Here is a 27711-nt window from a genome sequence, read left to right on the forward strand (position 1 = left end):
TAAAAAAGGAAAGCAATCATTTTAAACAATACTATTAAATGAATTTATAATATCAAAATAATGTATGAAAGCTGCTTTGGAATAGAAATATACCAGACTCCTGAATATAAAACATATCTCACTCTTACAAACAATTCTCAATAAGTGGAAAGTGATTGAAATCACATGTGGTATACTCCCTGACTAGATGTCTTTATATATTTACATATTTATTATTTATTGATACATAACATTTCAATAATATCATCAGGAAAGCATTCAGTAGGTTCACCTGTGTTTGCAAATGAAGCTTCTCTTAATGTCACATTGATCAAAACAGGTTAATTGAAACACTATTTTATCTGCATTTAAACTCCCTTCTACAGGAACAAATTTTTAAATTACTCCACAATTAATTACTATGGTTTATTACAAAAGGAATGAAGTGAATCCTTATTTCTTTTGCTTTCCTATGTTCTAGTACCCTTTTCAAATTATTATTTGTATGGAAGAAATCTAAGAAAATGATTCAGGTTGGTTAAATTTCTACTTCACTTTGTTAAAGGTAAATAAATCATGGTGCTATAAAGATCCTTTCAAAAGGCAAAAGAGTCTATCTGCATGTTTGCTTAACTCTTTAAATATAGATGATATTAGGTCATATTCAAATTTTTTGAAATATATATATATTACAAACTACTAAAGGGACAGAAATAAAACAAGAAAAAATTTCATAATCTCATTAAACTTGTGTTTACCTCTTCCAAATAATCAGGATCAGATTATAATTCTTTTATTTATTAAAGTATGTTATTCAGAAATAATTATTTTCTTCATTTAATATAAAAAGATGATTCAAATTTATAAACAAAACTATTTTATCTTTTAACTTTTAAAAAACATTTTCAGAATATTAGAGATAAGAGTGTCAACAAATGAAAAACCAGGAATTCAAGGAGGACAGGTTTATATTAAAAATTAAGGTGCAAATTAACAAACAATTTCAACAATTTTCACCTTAACGTGTATTATAAACTATAGCATTTTTATTATAAATTATTTATATGTATTTTCATTTTATAATTATTATATAGTTTCCCACCAGGTCCTACTTCTTTAGGTTTACACCACTTCCCAATAGCGCCAACTTGGGGACTAAGTTTTTTATTGAGGGCTTTTAGTGAACATTAAACATACAAACTATAGCCGATCTTGAATCTGGGTTATCATTCAAATATCAGGAAGAATGTTAAAATAAGTTTGCATTCAATGTGAAAGAGTTTCAACTCTTCTTTTTGAAATATCCCTCCCACCCTGCATGACTATGTGTTTGTTTGTTCATATTTGAGAAAAAATAAGTTTTAAAGATGACATGTCTCTTATTGTACTTGAAAAGGAGTTGATATGTTAAAATATCCTACATGGTGAAAAATAAAACAGAAAAAGTTTTAAATTTTATTGCCATTCCACATTTTGGTAATCAATACTCATCTATTAAAGGTCTAGGGCAATTGAGAACATGTGAACTTTTAAAAAGATTTAACTCATTCAATTCTCCTTTCTCAGTTCATATGAAAGAAATAAATAGCCATTCCGATTTAAAATCTGTTAATTTTTCATGTAATATTTGTGTTCTCCCTATAATACCTATAATTAGAGTATAAACCAAGTAAATAAAATACAAGCCAAGTTCTAATATTAATCAGAGTACAGAGTCTGTGTTTTTAGCATGAATTTAGGCATGTGTCAAAATTCTTAACATTAATATTTTAATCTTATGTCTTAAAAGGGAGAAGAGATACAGGCAAGGGCAAACCAAGGAATGGAAGAAAAAAGTACATTTGAAATCAAACAAAAGTGGCCAGAAGATGATCTTAAGCAAGCATGATAAATTTAAAAAAAAAATAGTGCAGGAGATAATACAAAATATAAGACTTCTGCCAAATTTATTACTCTCATATAGAAATAAGAAAGTATTTGAAATTTCTGAAACTTGAGAGATAGGACCTTACAGTGCCCACTCAGGATAAATGTGCAAACCTCATAATGCTTTATATCTAAGCCCGCTTCTGTAACAGGCTGTGCAGCTTAGAGATGAATGCCTGAAAGAAAAGCATTGAATTCCCTATGTCGTAATTAAAGGAGTAATCTGGTTAAAAACAAGAAAACAGCACCCTGAGTTGTAGACAGGCACTCAGGTCTTTATAAAATGTAACCATTTAAATGAAATTAGGCATATGCAACAAATGCTTGTATGTTTGTTTATGTAGGTACCTAATTATAATTATAGCAAGACTTTAATCAACCTCAAGTGAACTATAGTGATTTCAATTCCTCTGCCTATCTAGGTATATCTTCAGGGCCATCTGCCCCACTCAGCTTTTGGAAATTTCTTTCTCAGCTTTATTTAACTTCAACACATTCTAAATAGAATAGAACAAAGATAATAGGTGACAGATGACATATAAGTAGATACACAAAATAATTGACAGATGGAAACAACATGCTATTTTAGACCTTTACTAAATATACAATAGCATATTATTTTCTTTATCAGATCCAAAAATATGACTGATGCTCCAATTATATATTGAAATCAATTTTCAAAATGTCATTTAGTGAACTGAAAATGTTTCAGAAAATGAACTTAGCAAAATTTGAGCCACAGTATAGTATGGGCTTTCAATATGGCATGTTTCCTAGGTTCAATTATTGGAAGAATGCGTTTGAGTAATTCCTTAACTTTCCTGCACCTCACCTGACTCTTTGGTTTCATGGTACCTCCTCATAAACTGTATGGGAGGATTAAATGACTAGTTTTAATTTTTGAAGTGTCCATTGTCAAATCATTTATTCATAAACACTATTCTCACAACACTACTTTTTCATTATGACATAAGATATCTTATTATGACATAAGATATCAACTACAAACTGATATTATTTAAAGTTATTCAGCTTACTACACATGACAATACATTAATATAGCTGAAATTATTTTGACTCTGCATGTTAAAATCTAGTTGACTCCAGGAAATAAGTTTCTATACTTTTGGAATCTATGACATTACAAAATGAAAATATCACATATGTTTTTGAATTCAAATGGAACACACTGGTCAAGTTTTTTTTTTTTCTTCCAAACATTTCACACTAAAGTTTTTCTAATTTTTCTCACTTACTAATTAGTTAGCCTTTTGGTTGGAAACCGTTTAGTAACGGTCTTGATATTTGAAAACTGAAACAATCATATCATCATTTCATTCGATAAGACAAAGACAGATTTAGTTAAATAGTTAGAATATAGTTGCTCAGATGAGCTGCAGGGAAATTAAAACTTTAAAAGAATTTTGGAAACTATTTGAAATCTATCTGCGTAAAACTTACAAACCTCTTAAACAATTGCTATATATTCTATGTACAATCTTAGTGAATCAAAACCTTATACAGTTGCTTTTTACTGAAATTCAATAAATCAATGAGGCCATCTTAATTCACGGGATTTTGTATACACACATGCATACTCAGGTGCATGCACATACCATCCAGACATATGGCATTAGAATAACTGAAATTTGCTGGTGTTTTATGAGAAGCATTGCAAATAGTTATCATGGGTGATCCTAAAATGTTCACTGTGTACGAGTATAAGGTCATTTCTCCTACGAGTCTAAAAGAGGTGTACTGCACCCAGACTCTTTCAGGCAGAAAGAAGATTATGTTAAGAAAGAAGGTCAGGCACAGAGATAAAATTATGAGATTGGGAGAGACTCAACCATAGAGAGATTCTGGAGATGCAAATCTTAGTTTTGAAATCATTTTCAAATAATTAGTGTACCATAGAAATATATGGCTCATCTCACATAATTGGGTGTGAGGTGTCAATCATTGTTTCCAATTATATTCTTCTAAGTACTTGATAAAGTGCTGGGTACCATAAAAAGCCAAATGAAATGTTGCTACAAGTAGTCATTGTAGACAGTTGTGGAAAGGTGACTTTTCAAGTCCATTAATGAAGGTTGATTTATCTAAGAACTGTGGTCAAATGTGTCTTGTGGCAAAGGTGAAGTTTAATGAGTTAACATCAGAGATGGTTTAGGCATGATGTCAGAAAATTTGTGATTTCATATTGAAGACACACTTAACTTTTTAAAAAATGTCATGATGTTACATCTGAGAGTATATCTTGCTAGGAATTCTTTTTAATTTTACAGAATTAAAATTTGATCACTGGAATGAATTTAGGATATTAGAGAATTTGCTATCAAAAGTTAATAGGAGAGAGGATATATAGTTTATAATTTATAATGGCCATACTTTAATAATATATGCTAATATGCATTTATATGTATAAGTAAGTATGATTTTAAAATATATTTTAGTCACTTGCTAAAACATCCTTATAGGTTTTCTCTTCTTCAGTGTTTTAAAAGGACATGAAAATTTATATTCATACTTTCCTGATTCACATTTTTTGGTGTTACTAGAGATTGAATCCCTGGCCTCAATATGCCAGGCAAGTGCTCTACCACTGATGTACAACACAATCCCCTTTTTATTAGACAGAGTCTGGCTAAGTTGGCTAAGTTTCTCAGGCTGTTTCTATCCTCCTATCTTAGCCTCCTGAGAAGCTGAGAGTACAGTTGTACATCACTAGCCAACTTTTGTAAACTTCTATTACATCCCACTATCTATACTTATAATCTGAATAATTCTATAAAACAAACAACTGAATTAAAATGACTTACTCAAAATACTTGATGTATATCTCACAATATTTGAGAAACTGAATTAAAAATCCATATCTAAACTTACGAGCTGTAAAACATTTGATGACTTAATATTAGTAAGGATAGATCGTGCTGCATATAAATCAAACAAATACAGAAAGAACAACTCATTATTCAATGTTAGGCTCATATATTAACATATATATTTCTCATGGTATCTGATGAGTCAGGCAACAAGGATAGAAAGCAAAGCACTATCCTTTCCTGAATTAAACATACACCAGGTCAGCCACATCCTGTTGCCATTGCTCACCTGACACCACAGAACTACTGCCTATGGGGTCAAGAAATGTAGGGGGGCAGTTTTGTTGGTAAATGCTGTCACTCTGTCATATATGCTTCCCTCCTGGAATTCAGGTCCTCTTTGCCATCCTCTGTCCTATGCAGAACTGAGGAATTCCTTCCGAAGAAAACAGCCCAATGTCCTTTTATCACACTGCATCCAGGTTAATGTGCTGGATCTCTGGTGGGCACATAGACGTTTCTACATTTTGCCCCAAACTTGCTTTTCTTAATTTATCATCTCTGAGCTGGCAAATTGAGTTGTCCCCACTGTATGCATATGGTGCACAAGTAAGGATAAAGGACCACCTGAATTCTGAAATCAGAGCAAATCCACAAGGCAGTCCATTGTCCTGAATGTCAAAGGCTCCACGAACAGCACAACTTTGTTTTCTGGAAGGAGTGCTCTTTTCTGTGTGTTCTCCATTGTTCTCTGCAATCGCCTGAATCTACATGGATGACCAGGAATGTTCCTAGACCATCATCTTCTGGTCAGGCAGGATGGGCATGAAAGAGTAAACCTTCCTTGGACAGTGGTGCTTTCTACTCCTGTTTCCCTCTTGAGTAAGCTTGTAAATCAAAGGATTGTCACATTTTTTAAAAAAAATCAACATTTGATTTTTATTAAGCAACATGACTCTCTGAAACAAAGACCTCACTTTATCAATTTGACTTGTCATTTCCATGTGCATTAACCAAACACTTACTTTGACAAACTGGGAATTAAAATGGTAATATTTATACCTTTAGTTTATCAAAACAAATGCAGAATTGTGACGTTTGCGTATGACTACCAGAATAGACATAGAAAAAAGAAAAACCAACATGAATTCTTTATCATTTCACCAGCTGAAATCTAAAGCTCCCATTGAACTGAGGTCACACTTGACAATACCTCATTTTGCATGAATATTATGATTTATATAATTGTTACAATTAATGTTGAAAAATGCCTTGAACTTCTGCACTGTCAATAAAAGCTGGAACTCATTCACATTTATATAGAATAAAATTAACTGCTTTCAGTTCTATATAAAGTAAATCAAGAGCTATCTAGTTTTCATAAAGGAGACATACAGAAAATATTTTAATGAATATTCAATGTCAAGAAACCATTAGAATAGTAACTTAAAATGCATGGAATTTTCAAAGTTACACCCCTGTGTGGACCATTGGGTTTTGTTTTGCAAAGATCATGTGCTTAAAGACTTACTATGTTGTATAGATTAGATTTCATTCTCTTTGTACTTCTCCCATAGTCCTTTGTGAGAAAAAAACCCTAATTTACTTCTACCACAACTTAATTTGTGATAGGTTCTTTTCACTATAATTTTCTATTAAATCAGTAAATAAGCAGATCATTGGGTTTAGGAGCTAAATATTCTAGTAGATTCATGGATGCATAACAACATTTGTACAAGGAAAGCATAATAGAATTCCACATCAGCAAAATAAAATATAAAACAATATTTTAAGAATAGTCAGATATATTAATAGAATGAAATAAGCTGTATAATTTAAAGCCAGAATTTGAAAATGTTAAAAAAAAAGATTGGCAAAAAAAGAAAGATTTGCAGAGCGAGATCTTACAGAGTAGGATGAAATATGAAATTACTTTAAAACTGAAGACTGTACTAGAAGGAACATAAAAGCTAAATAGCCTAATGTATTATTCAATAAAATAAAAGAAAGAAGGAAATTTAGAAAATGAACACAAAGTATAAAACTATTTCAAATTTCATAAATAAACTAGTCTGTGATGGCTAAAATAAATTATAGATAAACACAAACTAGGGAAACATAAAAGAAATCAGAGGACACAATTCACACAACTGAAAAGGCAGAATTCATGGGGCTGAGGGTGTGGCACTTACCTGAAATGTGTGGGTACTGGGTTCGATTCTCAGCACCACATATAAATAAATAAATAAGTAGACAGATAGATAGACAGACAGATAGATAAAAAAAAGCAGAATCCTGGTCAAAATATGAAGAGAGAAGGGTAGATACTTTACAATGCTCCATAGAGACTAGCATTCACAATACATAGTAATGACTGGCATAAAGATGGAACAAGATTCACCAGCAAATACAGAAAAACTCAACAATAAAGTAACTTTCATATATGCTTTTGGGTGACATAGTAGTTTTACGAGTTTCTTCTATGACTTGGGATGCAGAGGGACACATTGAACTTCTACCAAACATGAAGAAGTGTATGAAGTTTCCTCAAAATGTTAGAAACAGAACTGCCCCATGATCCATGGATCCCACTCATGGTTGTACAACCCCAGAAAGTGATATCTGCACTTCCACATTCATGGCAGCACTGTTCACAACAGCAAGGAAACACAAACATCCTGAATGTCCAAAAAATGAAATGTGGGATATATGTACAAGGAAACACAACTCATTATCTAATGTGCGACAACAGAGATGGAACTGGAGATTATCATGTTAAGCAAAAGAAGCCAGGCAGTAAAAGATAAGCTCCACCTTATCTTACTTGTTTGGAACCTAAAAAAGGTGGTCTTATGGAAACAGGGTGAATGATGGCTGCTGGAGGCTGGGGAGAATAGGGGCTGGGAGCAGAGAAAAGCTATGAAGGTGTACCAAGTTATAGCTAGATAGGAGCAAGGGGTTCTGGTTTGCATTTTCACACCAGAGTGAATATAGGTAATAATAATGTGCTATCTACCTAAAAAAGCTACAAGGATTTTGATAGTATTGACATAAAGAAATGATAAATGTTTAAAATGTATCAAAGTGTATTGATCCATTAATATGTACAAATTTATGCTTTTGTGTATTAGTAAGTATAAATTTAATTATAAAATAAACTGAACATATTACTACACTATGACTTAGCAGTTATGCCCCTTGGTATTTTCCCAAAGGAATTTCAAAGTTAGATCCACACAAAAACCTACCCAACATTATTTACAATGCAACTTGCAAGCGACCAAAAGTGTCCCTCAATAGCTGAATGGATAAACAGATGGTGGTACGTCACGCAGTGGCATACTATTCATGGAATAAAAGAAGTGAGCTATCAAGCCATGGGTGTCAGGAAGGAATCACAAATACTTTTTTGCTAAGTGAATGAAATTAGCATGAAAATGTTATACACTGCACAATTTCATCTGCTGATGGTTTGAGAAAAAACACAGGGGTTCTTTAGGGCATTTAGACTTTCTCTTATTTTCAATTACAGACCATGGAATCTGTGTGAGAGCTCCAATTCAAAGCAAGAAACTTAAAAATTGTCAACTGTTACAAATTTGAAACTTTTACCATTGATCATGTTTCCAATGAGATGTAGAGTGTTAATGTTACAGCAGAAAATTCGACTGGATTGCCCAACTCGGAAACCTCATGGCAGGTTTCCACCTTGGCAAAACTGGAATTGTATATGTGATTTGAATGAAATATAGCAATAAACATTTTGGTATGCTGTGGTTGATTTTAAAACACCCATATGATATATTATATGCTATAATTTTTAGATTATAATCAGTCCAAAGAGCAATAAAAATCTAAATTGTAATATATGCACCTTTTGAATTTCAAATACTTTTTAGAGAAGGGGAAAAAAGCAAATCTACATATAGCTTGCATTTGGTACCACTGTGCATTAGTTAAATTATAACTGAAAAAATCACAGAATGTTCTATTGATTTTGTCATAATAAAGAGGGTTCCAAACTGAAATAGTGAAATGATTAATTCCTTGGATTTAATTACTTATAATGACTAAAATAGATAATATTTTGATTCCTACCTATTATAACTCATGTTTCTATAGGAAAATAGTCTCTCAATAAAAAAACAAAAATTGATTGAACAATTTCAAACAGTGACTGATTAGGTCATAATAGCAATCTATTTTAATTATCTAATTGTAAATTTAAGTAAATGCAATATCCAGTGTGTTAAAATGACCAAATTGTTGGTTGTGCTATGTATGAGTTTCAATTGTTGCTGACCCTAACATGATGTCTCCCTATTTTTTGAAATCTTGGAGCAATGATATTCTCTCTCTAGAATACTTATCATTTCTTGAGTGAACTCTCTGCTTTTATGGATTTAAAATGTTTGAAATAAAATATCCCCAAATCTGTGTAATTTTTTCATAATTAATTAATAGTTGCAACATGTAGCACTCCATTGATATTCTTTGTATTCTTTGGCTTTAATGTACTCATGCTTAACATTCTTGTCACCCTTGTCTAGTTTCCAGCAGTCAACATCTGCATACCTTGCCTGAGGAAGATCTCTGTCAGCAGGAGTCTGATTTCCCTTCATGCCTAATCAGCCTCTGTCTTAGTAGGCTCCAGCTGCCATTCTGGGGAATTCAAAAAAAAAAAAAGAAATTATTTTCTCACAGTTCTGGAGGCAGGAACGTCAAAGATTTTCAGTTTATAGAGAGAACTGGTCCTGTCCTATAGCAACCACCTTTTCATTGTGTCCTCACATGAAGGAGGGAATGAGTTTTCTTCCTCTTTATAAAGTTACTTTCTATTGGATTAGTGTTCTCTTTTTAAAACTTCACTTCATTTTACTTTCTAAAAATCCTATCTTCAGATATGGTCACCTTGGGGATTAGGGCTTTGACCCATGAATTTTAGGGGACAAGGTTCAGTCCTTAAGTATCATGTGGTGCTGGAGGAAGTAATGATTATTGATCCAGATTCTATTTCAAGAGCCCTCAATCAATGACCAGAGGGAGCTAATGCACAAATACCTCTTCTCAAGTGGGATTATTCTTAGACAAGTGTTTCTACACTGGTTGGCAGAGTTTTTATTGGTATTAAGCTCTAGTTAGTCACAAAGATAACTGATCAATAATATGATGCTTAATGTACGCCTTCTGGTAATACCTACTTTCTTATTCTGTATTTGTTTTTCTGGGATTATTTTTTAAATAAACTATTTGCACTTGAAACTGCTTGTAGCAGTCCTTTAGTACTAAGGCATGGTACTGGATGTTGTTTTAGGAAGCCAATGTTCAGAACAGGATCTTGGCACTGACTGTGTACTCTGACCAAGTCCTCCATTACTAATTGTAAGTAGGGTGGCGATGCACTGATGTGTTGTACAGTTCCTCAGGTTATTACATAATTATCAACTGAAAGGTCACACAGTGAGAAGCATTAATTGTCCCATGCAGTGCCTACAGTGATTTAGATGAATAAAAAGTAATTATATATGACAGAATTTGTTGGCTGTTGTTAAGGCCAGCAAATAATCTGAAGGAAGCAAATGAGAGACTCAAACTAGATACCTATGTACCCACGGGTTGTTGTGAAAATGGGAACCTCTCAGCAAGGGTATACTCAACTCCTTGAGGCAAGAGAAAACTGTGCTCATGAAATCTCAGACCTGATTGTATGAATATATACATTACAAAAGAGGAAGAATAAATATGGAGCCCCGTGTATGTCCATGCCAGAGGGAGGTTGCTGCTAAGGAGATTAGGAAGCTCTCAGACCTTGAATTCTGGCATCTTGTTATGAATTTTTTAAAAATTTCTCAAACACCAAATTTCCTTTAGTCCTTACTATTCCTTAACATTATTCTCATTCATGCTGTTTCCAAAAGTCTATACTGGGGCTAGAAGAGACATCCCTCCCTCTTTTGCTGAGGATTGCAGAACGAAAATGTCTTGAAAACCTCCCGTGAAGTGTCCAACTCACGGAATGACATTTCCTATAGTCTCCTCCAACCTCACCTCAACCTGTCCATAATTGTGGAAGTGTGAATCAGTTGAACAAAATTGAAAAATATTGTCCCTGCTACAGAAATACCCTCCAAAATCACTTCAGAACCTAGAGGAAATGAACCAAAGTAAGGAAAGGGAAGGAAGGAGAGAAAGGAGAACTAGAGGAAGACAGACAGGGAGGGTGGGGGAGAAGAGGGGAGGCATCATGTTATTCGTGAAAGCCCATCGGAGCAAAAATTTGTAAATGCCACAGCAGCAAGATTTGCCCCAAAACAGCACCAAGCATCACTGTTGACAGAATTCTTAGCCTTTGTCGAGCGTTCTCATCAGCAGACTTGCTCATCTCAAATAGGGTCTGACCTGTGCAGGAACAGTGATCACATCCTCCTCCAAGGAGGGGCTTTGCTGTTTTTCACAAGGTGGTACATAAAGAGTGGTTTACTAGTAGAGGAATGTGGCCAGTGAAAATATATAACACAAATTGTCTTTCTTGGTGTCTTCATGTATATTTACTAACAATGAAAATACTTAAATTTTTAGTGAAGATGTGTCAGAAGCTGGCATTGATTTTGAATTGGAATATTTTCATTGATTTCTACCAATAACTTACAGTGTACTTCTTCTAGTAGCACAGTAATTGCAGCAAAATGTAACTAGATATAAATATGAGTACAGATATATTTTTTGTGTGTCCCCATAGTTATATGTGCATAGCTTGTTGGTTTAAATTTTTGAAATGACCTGAACAAGAGTAATTAAATAGATTGACAGAATATACTGCTTTGACTCACATTCTCTCTTACTCTGTATTTCTTTGGGTGTGTAGTCACTCAGATGAGGTACTTATCACTGGGGATGAGATTGCCTGAGGCATGTACATGCCTGTCACATATTCATTTTCTATGGGTGTAGTCACTGCTCTGCTTACATATTGATATGAGACAGTACAAAAAGATGAATGTGTTTTTAAGCATGAATCATATACTATAAGGTTTATTTTTGATATTGTTCCAATTGGCCAGAGCACCAATTGTCTTTGTTTTTCTTTTTTTTCCTTTTACTCTAATTCTGTTCCCTTATAGTGAATGACATTTTTCTAGGATTCTCAGTATAAGTTTCTCACTATTTTTTTCCAACTTTTATTTACCAGAGTATATAGAAATAACTAAAAGGAAACTAGTCCTTTAAAAATATTTTAAAATATTCAAATAGGCCTGTTACTTGAATTTTCATTTTGAAAGTTTCCAAATATGAAGAAAAACTGCAAGAATGCAGTAGTAGAATAAACAATGGATTAATATTTTTTTGGATGTGCAAAATCTAATATTGCTTTAGTTATTCAAAATTAACCATAAATATACATGTATTAGCATTATCATTAATTGTTGAAAACCTGAAATTAAGTGGTAAATAACATACTTTTTCATCCAAAAATATTTTTAGTATGAATATCCTAAACACTAAAAGCCCATTCTCTTGAAACCACAGGAGAATTATCAAATTAAGAAAGCTTATATAGATGCAGTATGTATAACCCTTATCTAATTCATCTTCAATTTTTTTCTCTTATTTAACTCCTTCCAAAATTATTTCTCCAAAGTAAACTTCAATATAGTAATATATTTTGTCTCTCATTATAACCATTTTTCAGCCTTTCCTAACATTGATATCTTTGAACTGCATAGGAAAAAAGTTTGAAGACGTTCCTACCGTTATGTTTGCCAGTCATTTCCTTACAACTCAGTACTGGTAATGAATTTTTGGCAAAAACATGACATATTTGAAATTCTGTCCTTTTTAGTGCATCCTATAAGAGAACACCTGGTATCACTTCATGCCTTTATTGAAGCTAATAACCTCATTGTGGTGGTGTCTGCCAGATTGCCCATACAAAGAATTCTTTCTTCCCTTAGAATTTAATGAGTAATTGACACCAACCAGTAATTTTGATCCAGTACTCAAAAATTTTTCACCTAAAGTTTGAACATTTTGTTGAAACATATTGAAGTCAAACTTTCTTGCAAAGATTTTAACTGTCATCTCCTCTACATAATGCTATTATAGCTTGAAGAAGAGGTGAACTTCTGCCCCTCTCATGTATTCATTTATTTCACAAGATTAAGTATTTTTATTAACATTTAAAATTAAGTATAAGATCCAGAAGGGTTTGTTTTGTTCTGTGATCATATAAAATTACTATACTTTTTGAAGAGTAAGTATACAATACAATAAAGTGCATTTTGTGATAGGTAGGACTGTAGGATGATTCCTTATGACCAATAATACCATGTAATTCTTTCCCCATGATTTTAAGACCAGTGGATATGAAGGAATATAGTTTCCATGGTTATTTGCTATAGGATAAATAGGATTTTTGTAGTTGCAAACAATTCTCAAACTTATAAACATATTGGTACTAGTTGGTAAAATACCTATAAGTTTTGTTCTTAAGAAAAAGAGCCGAATAATATGATATATGAAGGTAAAAGTTATAAAGATATAAAATACCTTTAATCCATCCTGCTAGATAAATGACTTCACAGATAGAATAGGATTTCTGACAGCTAGAAAACCTACTTACTCTAATTTCACAGTCAGAAACACCAGAGAATTCCAAAGTTCTTAAGCTAACAGCTTGTTCTTTGATATGGTATGTAAGATACAGTAAATCTATTCTTTTAATGCATCAATTCTCTACTTGTGATTATATGAAGCCTAACTCTGTCACACAAGAACTTACTTTACATTCTTCTATGTAGAATGAATCATATGACTTTGTAGAAAATATAGACAGATTATATTTTTTAAAAAATAAAACAAGTTTATTTAAGAATTTTATCACCCATCACCCCACAAAAAAAGTTTAGGAAAGCAGAAGTACTCTAAAGATATATTTTTTTCTGTTGGATTTTATACTGGTTAACTTTTTGGTAGCACAGATATTCTCTCAGCGTTGGCTGGTGTTATTCTTCAGGCAGAATATTTGTCGATGATAGATAACACACATTTTAGTCTGTAGCTCGGTGAGTTAATTTCAAAGTTCCTGCAGAATGTTTGAGTGACTGCCATCTGGTCCTGGTGATTTTGTTGCAATATAATTTATTGATATAGTTCATCATCTCTAACTTAACAGGTTGTCTAACATAAAGCCTTACCTCCCACCATATAACAAGAATAACTACCAAGGTAAATGTTGTGTGGTATACTGTGAATGTCACTTCAGAAGAGCTATGTGTCTTTATAGCAATATTCCTGGTTTCCAATATTAACAGTGATTTAGCAAAATGAGTTTTAGCCTAATATTGGCAATGAGAAGCCTTTCTTCTGATTACTTTTTTTCTTCTGATAACTACTTTTCTCTATATGCACTTGAACATTATACACAGTGCTTGGCAAGAGGCAGATGGATAGTCACTGCATGATCGCTTCATAGTGCACTAATATCTCACAGAAGCACCATTCTGCTTTCTACTCACTCCTTCCTTTCCAAAGGACCTGGATCATTGTTCTGTTCTCCACATTTCCCAGCCTTCTACTTCACTTATCTTTCTTCCATATTCTGGAATTCCAGATTTTCACAAATGGTTCAACTCTTGAGAAACTTAACATTTTAAATAATGGAGATGAGCGAAAAATGATTCAACCAAGAATTGTGCTGTCAAACTGAGGCTATTGAAATTGATGAGGAAAAGTGTGTACAGGGTGTGTTCATAGATGTCTGCATGTGCTTACAAAAGAGGTAAAACCTCAGGTGCTAAAGTAGGTGATCACACTTCCATATCTGACGCCAATGGTCCTGTCTCTCTCATATGGAGAACTGACATTATATTTGATAGATCCAGATAAACCAGATTAAGCCCAGTAGCATCTTAATCCTAGTCTTAATCATGTCTGGAAAGTGCGTTTACCAGGCAAGGTAAAGCTCCAAGGGCCCAGGGGTTAGGACCTGGGCTCTTTGGAGTTCCTTGTTGTGCCCAGGGCACTGCTATGCCAAGAGTTTTTTCTGTCTTTGGTTTTCAGAAGTTTGATGTGATGTGTCTTGGCAAGATTTCTTTGGAGTTATTTTTATTGAGGTTTATTCAGTTTCTTGAATCTATAGTTTTGTGTCTTTTAGAAAATTTGAAGATTTTTCAGCCATTTTGTTCTTTCAGTATTAGTTCACTCTCACTCTTTTTCCTTTCTTTAAAGGACTGCACTGATATACATTTTTTTTCTTTCCTAAATTCCCACATGTCCTTAAACCTGTGCTTATTTTTTTCAGTCTGTGTAATCTACACTGTTCAAATGAGATATTATTACTGTTCTGTCTTCAAATTCTCAGATTCTTATTCATGTCCTATTTTGCCATTAAGCCTTTTCCTGTTTTTCTTCTTATTTCTGTTATTATGTTACTCATTCCTTCTCAAAGTTAGTCTTTCTTAAAATATTTATATCACCAAAGTATCTTTAATCTATTTATACATTATAACTTTCTAAGCTTGCATTTGTTTCAAGCATGTTATAGTTGAAACAATTTTATGATGTCTACTTTAGTATCAGATAATTTTTATGTGTCGCCAACCTTATTTTCAGAATATGCTTTTTTTTTAATTTAGTTTGAGATTGACTTAGTAATTAGTGATGAGTAATTTGGGGTTTATATCTGAGCATTTTTGGATATGGTTTAAAACTCTAAGTCTTCAGAAACCTTGAAACTGGTAGAAGAAAACATAGAGCCCACACTCTATCACCAACTTCCTCAACAAGATCCCTAAAGCTCAAGAAATAAAATCAAACATCAATAAATAAGATGCCATCAAATTAAATTTTTTTCTGCACTGCAAAGGAAATGACTAACACAGTCATTTCTAAAAAGTTAAAGTCATCATACTACAGTGATACCTGCATACCCAAGTTTGTAGCAGCACAATTCACAATGGTAAAACTATGGAACCAGCCTAGATGTCCATCAATGGATGAATGAATAAAGAAAATGTGGCATATATATACAATGGAGTGTTACTCAACCATAAAATAACAACAACAACAACAACAAAAACACAACATGATATTGTGTCATTTGGAAAAAAATTAGTCAAACTCAGACGGTCAAGAGATCCATGTTTTTTCTTAAATGTAAACTCTAAAGAGGAAAAAGGAAAAAAAAGGTAGGGACATTTTCATGAACATCAAAGGCAGATAAGTAGTGAAACAAGATCAAGAGGTGAGAGGTAGAGAGGGTAGGAGTAAGTGATGGGGAGTGATAATAGCCAAATTAAATTATTATATTATGTGTATGAATGTACAACAATAAATTCCATCATTAATTACAACTATAATAAACCAAGAAAATGAGGGGAAATAATAGAAATAATAATAAATATTGGTGAGGATGTAGGGGAAAAGATACATTCATACACTGCTGGTAGGTCTGCAAATTAGTACAATCACATTGGAAAACAGTGTCAAGATCCCTTAAACAAACTAGAAATGGAACCACCATATGACTCAGTTATCCCACTCCTTGCTATTTAGTCAAAATAACTAAAATCACTATAGTGATACAGCCACAATGATTTTATAGCAGCACAATTCACAAGAACCAAATTATGGAATCAACCAAGATGCCTGTCAACAAATAAATAGATCAAGAAATATGGTATATGTACACAATGAAGTCTTACCCATGCATAAATAAGAATGAAATAATGGAATTTCCTGGTAAATGGATAGAAATGGAAAACATCATGCTCAGTAAAATAAGCCAGACTCAGAAAATCAAGGATTGAATATTTTCTCTCATGTGAAAGAATAAAGAAAGGGAAATAAGGCAGGGAAGGGAATCAGGGGGTCAGTTATCATAAAGATACAAGGAAGATTAGTGGCATAGAATTCTTCTATATACATGTAGAAAGTACCAATCAAATAAATCGGTAGTAGAAGGAAGATTGGTGGAATAAAAGAGGGGGAAAGAGGTGGGAGGAGAGGAGGAAAGGGATAGAGGAGGGGGAATGGAAATTGAGATTAAATCCCTTGTATTTATAAATTTGTAAAAAGGAATCCAAATATCATGTATGATTATAATGCTCTGATTTTAAAAAATGCCCTCTGGGTCTTATTTATTACTATCTTATTTTTTTAAGTCAAGCACATAAGAAGATTTTAAGGTGTAAATAAAGTGTTTATGGTCTTACGCAAATGTGCAGAATGAAATATTGAAGGATCTATGTATATATATTTAATAATTTATTATATCTAAAATATAGTGCTGATTATTTAATAGGAAAGTTGGGATTTTAATAGTACTTAATAGTATAAGTACTATTAAATACATAAGATGTAATGAACTATCCTGGGTCACAATCTTCATTATAAGTACAAAAAGCTGAGTGGTGCACATGTCAATAAATAGATCTGCCCATACACTGCTGCTGTTGCTTACTTGGTCTGAGTGCTCTCCTCCTTTCTGTAATACTCACAACAAGGTCCACTCTGGAGACTTGATCTTGTCCAGCACTCTTCCTCTGAAAAACACCTGGTGTGTTATAGACTCTATTTAAAGTTCTATTAAAAAATAAATGCTAGGGCTGGGGATGTGGCTCAAGCAGTAGCGCGCTCGCCTGACATGCGTGCGGCCCGGGTTCGATCCTCAGCACCACATACCAACAAAGATGTTGTGTCCACCGAGGACTAAAAAATAAATATTAAAAATTCTCTCTCTCTCTCTCTCTCCTCTCTCACTCTCTCTTTAAAAAAAATAAAAATAAAAATAAAAAATAAAAAATAAATGCTATATCAGAACTCTGAAATCTTCCCCGGGCATTTGTAAACTTTGCATTTCATGTGGAAAAATGTTTTCTCTCTTTTTTCCCTTGTCACTACTTGGAATCTCACTGCAATCAGAAAGAATCTACTTTATCTATTAAGAAACAGTCATTTCTCCTGAAATTCAGAGGAGGATTACACAATGGTGAATGGGGAGAAGGGAGGGAGATACGAAACAGAAAGACAGTGGAATGAATCTGACATAATTTTCCTATGTACATATATATATATGAAAACACCACAGTGAATCTCAACATCATGTACATCCACAAGAATGGAGTCCTAATGAGAACATGATGTATTCCACACTTGTATAGTTGTATCAAAATGGATCCTACTGTCATGTTCTAAAAAGAACCAGTAAATTAAAAAAAAAAAAACTTTTAACAGCAAACAATCCTTCTGCTGCCTTTGTTTAAACACCCATGATTTTAACATTGACATCATTTTTAGTTGAGTATGAATTGGTCATTTTCTAGCACGTGTACTCATTGGAATTGTGCCAAACTCAGAATTCCACAATAGAAGACTAACTTATTTACATCTACACATTTACAAATTATCTATTCTTCAATTTAAAGATGGCTTGAGGATTGAATTATATTTATCCATTTTTTTAAAAAAAATTTAGAACCTAAATAGTAATTTCTTTATTTTTCATTTATTTATTTATTTTTTTAGTTGTAGTTGGACACAATTTCTTTATTTATTTTTATGTGGTGCTGAGGATAGAACCCAGTGCCTCACATGTGTGAGGTGGTCATTCTACCAATGAGGCACAGCCCCAGCTCTAAATAGTGATTTTTGAAATGGAGTTTGTCCATTGAAGTGTTTGTAGGCACAATTGATTGTTCATGGTCATAGTATCCAGGATATTTGTAGTAGTGACAGTAATATGCAGCCATAATTGGTATGAAGACAGTAAGAAAAACTAGGCATTAGATGTGCCTTCCAAATCTATGTATTGTTTTTATTTTTAAATTTTATTTTAGGGCTGGGGCTGTAGCTCGGTGGCAGAGCACTTGCCTAGCTTGTGTGAGGCACTGCATTCAATCCTTAGTATCACATAAAAATAAATGAGCAAAATAAATGCATGCAGTCCATCTCCAAATATTTTTAGGAGAATTTATTTAGAATCCACAATTGGAAAATCAAAAATTTTAAATTATTTATGAAATTGAAAAGCCCAATAAAATTATTGTGAAGGGTATTATGAGGTATTTGTAAATAGTCAACCCTTATACATATTGTATTTTCCCTCTTAATCATATTATCTAGAAATGTATGTAGTTAATTGACTTTTGTGTATCCATAGTTGATTAAGCAAAATGCCACTGGCCAAACTGAGGAGGATCTTGTGATTGCTGCATCCCACCTACTCTTTACTTATTTCACACTAAAATGCATAAATAAATAGAAATATAAATAACAAATTTTTGTTCATCAAGAGATATCAATAAAAGAGAAGATGTTTGCAAAAGCTGATATATGAGGAATAATATTTTCATCCCGAGGTATAAAAACTTCTGCAAATCTCTAAGGAAAATATAAATAATGCTTTAGGGAAAGAAAGTGCAAAAATCTGAAACAGATTTTTCTCAAAGCAGTTTCAAAATGTCAAGTGAGCTTATCTAATAAACATAGGACATGGTACTCCACTTTATGAGGAGTCAGAAAATAGTAATTGAATCATGATGACTAAGTAAAATGGACACAATTTTAAAAATCCTGATTATGTCAAGTGTGGGAGGTAAATGGAAACACTGGACTATGATACAGTTCTGCTGGACTATAAACCAGTACATTTAGTTTGGAAAACTCTGCTGCAGGTTCAAGCAAGAATGTGTATGTGTCTAATACAAAACTTGTACTGACATCACACCATCCGTGAGTCAAATTATTCTTTCATTTTACTAATCCATATTGTTACCCTTCACTCTGTAAATTCCACTAGATACATTTACAAAGCATTCATTGGATGCTATGTTTTCTGTATTAGGTGCCATGCTGAAATGTAACATGTAAATATGTGGTCTTTCAGTATGTTTTGCTGGTAGAGATTATAATTTTCATCAGGAAGGACCAGGACACAACAGTGAAATAAAAGTCTCATTTACCATCAAGATGCAACTTCAACAGTGATATAGTTTATTAGCAACACCTGTTCCCTAACTATTCTAAACCATAATACACTTTTCCCTAAATTGTGTTGATGGATAAATTAAATTGGTTGGAGCAGATGCTATAATCTCAGGTGGTACTTAGTTTTCATTATTGATGACTCTGAGGAACCACATCATGACCTGTCAGTTATAATTATGAAATATAAAGCAGTGCTTGCTTGAGCCAAAGACGAAGATGACTTTCAGCAACATGAGAATCAAAAGGTATTAATTATCTTAGAATCTGTTCCCATTTGAGATGGCAAATGAGATGTGTAAGAAGAGGAAAGAAGAATTACTACTTTTAAAAAGGAAATGGCAAATATGCCTTAGGAATATTGCAAATTGAGTAAAAAAAAACAATGAAGGCTAGTCAACATAACATATAGTCATCTGAGTATGAAGAAAATCAATGGGATATTCACACCAGCAAGATCAGTTTGCTCAGAATGACAAGGGCTGGAGGTCATGGTAGCATGCTTTCTATTGCACAGATTTTTGTTGCCAGCAATAGATAAAGAAATACATGAAAAGGGCAAAATATGAATAAAATTCATCAATGCCTCTTGATGAAAGGAGTAAGAAAAATATCCACTAGTAGAATTTATCATAGCATTAAAAATGTGGCATAAGATTGATAGATTTTTAGAAACCCTAGAAGACTTCATCACTAGAAATCATCTTAATATTTCATCATGTAAATGCTTAAAATGTCAAAGAAAAAAAACCATTTTACCACATATACTGATTGACATGTGATAAAGACAGAAAAAAATGAAGTTCAGATAACCAAAGTGATATTTATTGAACTTAACTATAAGTATGAAACTCAAAATAAAACCCATAACAAAGATATATGAAGAAACAGTATGAGGTATGAATAACCACTTTCCTGGTTGCTTTCAAAAACCATTTTTTTAAGTATTGATTTGAGGTATTCTTGTTTGAACAGAAGTAATATATTATATGATGATCATCAATTTTGAAACCCTGAGAAATCATTAGAATACCAGAATTTCAGTATGGGTATTTATTTAAATAGATAAGCAAAAATCAGTATCTTTACTATGTAACAAAAATTACCAATTAGAATACATAGTGAAAAGCAAATTCCTGTCACATAAAGCAGTAAAACTTTAAATTATGTGGAAATAAATTTTGTAACAAATTAAGGAAGTCCACATTAAGAAAACCATAAAAGCTTCACACTTTTAAAATAGGAAGAAAAATGATTCAAACCACATGTGACAGGTCAAAATAACGCATAAATTTAATGTGATCTGAAAGCTAAAATGGCAATATTTTTGGATGATAAATTAGTAAATCAATTTTAAATTTCCTGAAGAAAAATTTAGGTATGAGAATATATATAATATTTTAAGATGCTTAGTTAATAACGTATCATATGTGATTGTGCTACGCAATTACAATGTTGAAAGGTAACAGGTTTTCTCTTAAGAAACAATGACTAGATCAGTGTAGTAATAGAAAATACAGGCAGAGCTCAGGTTAGTATTGAGTGAAGAAAAAATATCTCAACTTCACAGTCTTTGTGAAAGTAAGTTCTAAATGGTTCAGAGCTCTTCATGCAGGGCCATCTACAAAAAAATATTACTTGCAGCTAACACAAACAAGTACCTCATTATCTTGTGGAAGAAGTGACTTCGAACTGTGGCAAGGGCAGAACCTGTGATAAAATATACTTGTTGAATAAGTTGCATGATATTATAAAATCAATGATAGATCAAAAAATGTTGAAAACTGGAAAATATATGCAGTACATACAAATATTCAATAGAACGGTTCAGAGTGTAGACCAGGGCTGTTAGCGCAAAGGCAAGAATATTTACTATTACAAGGAACAGAAAGAGCAGAACATTTTGTTGAACAAGGACCAGAGTAGAAATGTCCTGGGGATCACTTTTGCTGACCCAGAGGATAAGATGGCCTTCCTGTTATCTTTCAACATTCCCGTGAATTTGCTGTTCGCCAGCTCCTACTCAGGAAGTACCATGGTACACATTTGCAACCTCAGAGTTTATCCTTCCTCAAATATATATATATATATATATATATATATATATATATATATATATATATATATATATAATAAGTAGTTTAGTAAGGGGAGGAGAACAGCTTCTCAGAGAACTGAACTTTACTAGCAACAGGAAACCAAATTACATGCATGACACCATAGAGGAACAGACCCTTCAATGCCCTCATTGAAATGCTGTGACTCAAGTCTAGGAACACACCGAGTCTCTCCATACAATCACTTTCAACTGTGTGTCCCTGTGTGCCTCTTTAGTCACACGTCCTCTGTGTGTCGATTTAGTGAGTACATGAACTGTCAACAGCTTGAGCGATTACATGTTTATCATTCATATCCAGGGAGGTGAAGATGATATAAATTACCATCAGTTTTATGAATAAATTTCCAGAGTTCCTTCTCATTTTCCCAAAGTGGGTCTCCTTCTAATCAATAATCCTATGTGACCCTGAGTGGGTCTCTTCCCCTGGGCTGTGAATACATGTGATTAATAAGCTTCTGTGGGTCTCCATGGCTCATATTGGGTGTCACTGTAGAAACATCCCTAAACCACCCAGGTGGGAATCTTTCTTTCACCAATAGGACAGAGAGAAGATGGTCAAACTACTGTCTATCTAGAAGTGCTCATTTATTTATTATTTCAATAGTACATATTGATGGAGTACAGTGTAAAAGTTGGATACAAATATATAATTATCAAATCAGGGTAGTTAGCATTTCCATCTTCTTAGACACTCTTGAAATTTTTTGATTAACATAAAATAGTAGATATTTATGAGACATGGTGTGATATTTCAGTGCATGTATATGATATGTTCTCATCAGATCAGAGCAAATAGACCTCTCTGGATGGGCAAAGGATGTGAAGGTATTTTTATCTCATGTAAATGTCCACCAAAAGATGACCTCAGCAGGGTTAATTTTAGTAATCATATAGATAGAATGACCCATTCTGTGGATAGCATTCAACCTCTTTCCACAGCCATGACTGCCATGGCCCAATGGGTTCATGAACAAGTGGTCATGGTGGGAGGGATGAGTTATGCATGGGATCAGCAGCATGGACTTCCACTCACCAAGGCTGATGTGGCTACAGCCACTGCTGGGAGCCCAATTTTTCAGCAGCAGATACCAATGTTAAGCCCCTGATAGGGCATTGTTCCCAGGGGAGATAAGCCAGCAACCTGGTGGCAGGTTGGTTATATTGGACCACTTCCATCATGAAAGGAGCAGCAGTTTATCCTTACTAAAGTGGACACTTATTCTGGGTATGATTTGCCTCCCCTGCACATAGTGCTTCACCCAAAACCATCATTCATGGACTTATAGATTGCCTTACCCATCATCATGGTATTCTGCACAACATTGCTTCAGTGCGAGGAACTCACTTCACAGCCAAAGAAGTGAAGCAATGGGATCATATTCATGGTATTCACTGGTCTCACCATATTCCCCACCATCCTGAAACAGCTGGTTTGATAGAATGATGGAATGGACTCTTGAAGATGTAGTTACAGCACCAGCTAGGTGGCAATAAATTGCAGGTCTGGGGCAAGATTCTTCAGAAGGCCATTTATACTCTCTGAATGAGCTTCCGCTATGTAGTACTCTCTCCTATTGCTAGAATTTTTGGTTCTAGGAATCAAGGGATGGAAATAGGAATGGTACCACTCACCATTACTCCTAGTAACCCACTGGGAAATTTTTTCCTTTCTATCCCTGCAAACTGATGTTCTGCAGGCCTAGAAGTCTTTGTTCCAGATGGAGGAATGCTTCTGCCTGGAAATACAATGAAGATGATTCATGAAACTGAAAGTTAATACTTCCCCTGGCCACATTGGGCTCCTCATGCTCTGAATCAACTGGCTAAGAAGGGATTTGACTCCCTCGAGGTGCTGGTGGTAATGATTGATCGAGATTACCAAAGGGACATTGGACTGTTTCTCCACAATTGGGGTAAGGAAGCCCACTCCTGGAGTGCAGGAGATCCCTTATGAACTTGTTCAGTTATTAAAGTCAGTGGGAAACTACAACAACCCAACATTTATTCTGCAGGCAAGATGACAAAGGTCTCAGACCCTTCAGGGATGAAAGTGCAGGTCACACCCCCAGGTACAGAGCCATGACCTGCTGAGGCGCTTGATGAAGGTAGAGGGAATACAGAATGGGTAAATGATAACTATGGCCACACAATCAGTTACAAAAATGACGATTGTAACTGCCATTGATAATTCTTCCCTATTCCATTAAGAATATGTTTGGGCATACTTACAAATTCATTAAGAGAAACTGATTGTTACTCTCCTGTTATTCATCATGTAATGAAATATTGATTGACTTAACACCAGGAATTTTTTTTCTTCTATTCTGGGGAAAGAATAAGGATTCTTCCTCCATTGTATGAAGGATAGTTATGTTAGGCAGAATTATGACCTTGTTATTGTGTTTATTTGGAGATCAAGTATGATGCAAAGAGTCATATTTGGATATCAAGTTGACAAGGGGTGGACTTGTAATGGTTAATCTGAATTGTCAACTTGATTGGGTTCAGATATGCCAAGGATTAAGAGGCATATGGGTGTGTCAGGGAGGGTGTGTCCAGAAATGATTGGCACGTGGGAGAGCCAACTGAAATGGTGACCCTCCTTAAGAGTGGGCATAATCATGCAAAAAGTCTGAAGGCTTGGAGACAATAAAAGTTGGAAGAACAAAGAAGCAGCAGCAGATGAGAACTTGAGTCTTCTTAAATGGGTTCTTGATTGCTGCTGTGATTGTCTAAGGACACAGTACTCACTTCTTTGCTCTTACAAAGTGGACTCTGCCAGTTATTCTCCAGAAGCCTTTGGTCTCAGATTAAGGTAGCACCATTAATCTCTCTTGTTCTGGGGTTTCAGCCTCTTGGACTGTGCAGCTACTGGTTCTTCCAGCTCTCCAGTCTGCAGATGGCCATTGTGGACTATCCAGCTTCCAGTCGCTTAAGCCAATCTGATAAATCCTCTTTATACATTTATAATTCATGTTGATTCTGTTCCTTTAGAGAACCTTAATACAGAGCTGAAGAATTCTATTAATACACATTATATTTGCTCAGGCAACAACCTAGCTTCTGAGTTTGCTCGTCTTATTCTGCCTTAGAGCGCTGATTCACCTGCCTAACACCGGCCTCCTCTGTGCTCTCTGACCATTTTTACTATAACCCCAACCCTGGCTCTGCACCCTCTGTAAAAGTGACCCATCACATAGAACAAGCTTAAAGTTACTCTGCTTGAAAAATGTCGACAAATCCACTATCTGTGCTTACACATCTGGGTCAACTGAAAAATTAATGTCTAATTCTCTAATAATATTTGAAAAAGAAATATCTAACTCCTGCCAGAAAGTCTTTCCCCAAACACACTTCCTCTACTGCATTTCTTGTCCACTCTCACTCCCAGACATGGAAACACTCACCATGGGCTCGTCTGAGCAACCAACAGAAAATCTGTCACTCGGAGGGTAGCTATCATAGACTAGAGAGATCTAGAAGACTGTGACTGCTCCCGCATTTTCTTACTTTCCATTTTCTTTCCTTAGTATTTTTAAATTTTATATTATAACAATGATAGTTGATGTATGGTCTCCATAAGCAGCATTACCATTTGAACATGGCTCCTATCCAATTTTTTATGTCCTTTTTCTAATATATATTTGCAATTGTAGATGGACACAATACCTTCTTTATACTTACTTATTTTAGTGTGTGGTGCTGAGGATAGAACCCAGTGCCTCACACATGCTAGGCAAATGCTCTACCACTGAACCCCAACCCCAACCCCCAGCCCTTCTTTATGTGTTTGAGAAACAGCAAACATTTTTCCATTTCTTATTTACATAAGTTGATGTAATTATTTTTAATTAAGATATGTCTATTGTAGAAATATTATACAACATGCTGTAATGTAAAAAGATAGGAGAGATAAATAAAAAGCTATAATCTATGATACTAACTTTTTTAGAATAATTTATATTTTAAAGCCATATAATTTCAAGGAAAAGAAACAATAAATTTCGAAAATATTAATGTTTTATGCACCCATGTTTTTGAGAGTTTCCTGAGTTTGAATTCAGACTCAGTCAGCTCCAACTCAGTCAGGACATTTTCCCACTAGCACCATTTGTAATGTCTCATTAATTTTTAAAAATTCTACTCTAAACCCAGAAACAATAAGGGATCATTGTAATTATGAAGTGCACTAGAAAGTTGTACCTACCTTTAGATACTTATGTATCACTCTCTGCTATACAATGATTGCACAATTTAAAACAGCTCTGCTTTTGTTTTATTTCATTTGAGAATTTTTTGATATTTCATGAATATTATTAAAATTCCCACTACTGGTCTGTTATAAATGATGCTGGATTGTCCCTGAGTAGAGATGATGTCTATGAAATTATATTTGAAATATTATCATCAATAGCTAGTTTTGAATACTTAATTCACTTCAATCTATACCAGCTAATGTCACTAGGTGAGCAGTTTCAGGTGTGTAGATGTTCTGACTTACACTAATCACATTCAGAAATGATGAATCTGGGGTCATCCATGGTTTGCACTGTATTCCCGGGATGAGGTTGTCACCACAGTGTCACCTGCAGGTACAGATTTATTCCATTTGCTCCAAAATGAAAATTGAATCTCTCACATCCCATCACAGAACATCATGGAGCAAATTACTTATTGACTTAGAGTTAGGTTGAGTCAAAGGCTTCTACTAATAGCTACACCTGAGGCATTTGTGACAGATGACTAGGCAGATACATCTACCAACATTGTTGAATGAAACGCTCCATATGGGAACTGCACTAACTTTGAGTATCACAAAGATCTAGGTCAACGCCAACTACAGAACGCTTTGTGTTTGTACAGAAATCACATCTCTGAATTATAGAATAGGTTTGTAAAATTTGGCATATCTAAATAGTATTTACAGTGATAATTTTCAAAACCTCTTCCTATTTTAATAGAAAGCTCTTTTACTGAAACTTTGTGGATTTATTTCTTATACAGAAAATTGTCAGATTAAGTTGAATATAATTTTGGTTCTCTTCCAGGATGAAAAATTTCTTCCTAGGACATATTCTCAAATAATTTCAGAGTTTATCTTTAACGTTATCACCTGGATCTTTTAAGTGATAATTTGCGAACATCATCAGTGAGTGCAGATTCTATTCAGGTATCCTCTTGAGGCACTCTCTGAGCTGTTATGGCTACTTATGTGTAGATCTTATTCTCCTTTTCTCCATTTCCTTTCAAAGTCATGTGCCTTTCCTGGTCTCCAACTTGTACCATCATGGATGTGTCCTGTTCCTTCCTCTTCAGGAAAAGCAATGGCATCACCAATATCAGCATGCCCTTCCTTGATGCAGACATCCTTCTTGTGTTCATTCATTTGAAACTTAGCATACACTTCAGGTCAAGGGGAGGTGTAATAAATATGAGGTTAAGAGGTGAGTAAGTCAGCATTTTGACTGAAATATATTTATATTTGTGCATGTGAAAGGGAGGGTTAATATTCAACAGATTTGATCCTTACATTTATTGATGTGCCTTCCAGATAGAATGAGGTAGGTTAAGTCAATTTTACCCTCCATCTTTAAAAGAGCAAAACATCTACCAAACATAAGAAACTGTTGGAGAATTTACACTCCTAGACATGTATCACTGATACAAGGGGCTACAAAGAATTCCCATGCCGTAATACAGGGCAACAGAAAACATAAAGCGTGCCTATTATGCAATAAAGTTAAGTATTTGGGATAGAAAGGTAGCTGCAATCCATTGACAGAGAATTGGTAGATAACTTCAAATAGGAACTACATAGATGGATCCAACGTTCTGGCAAGAGTTGCTCCAGGTGTTTAGTTGAATACGGATCAGTGC

Source organism: Ictidomys tridecemlineatus, chromosome 1 (assembly GCF_052094955.1).
Source record: "Ictidomys tridecemlineatus isolate mIctTri1 chromosome 1, mIctTri1.hap1, whole genome shotgun sequence".
Lineage (NCBI taxonomy): Eukaryota > Metazoa > Chordata > Mammalia > Rodentia > Sciuridae > Ictidomys > Ictidomys tridecemlineatus.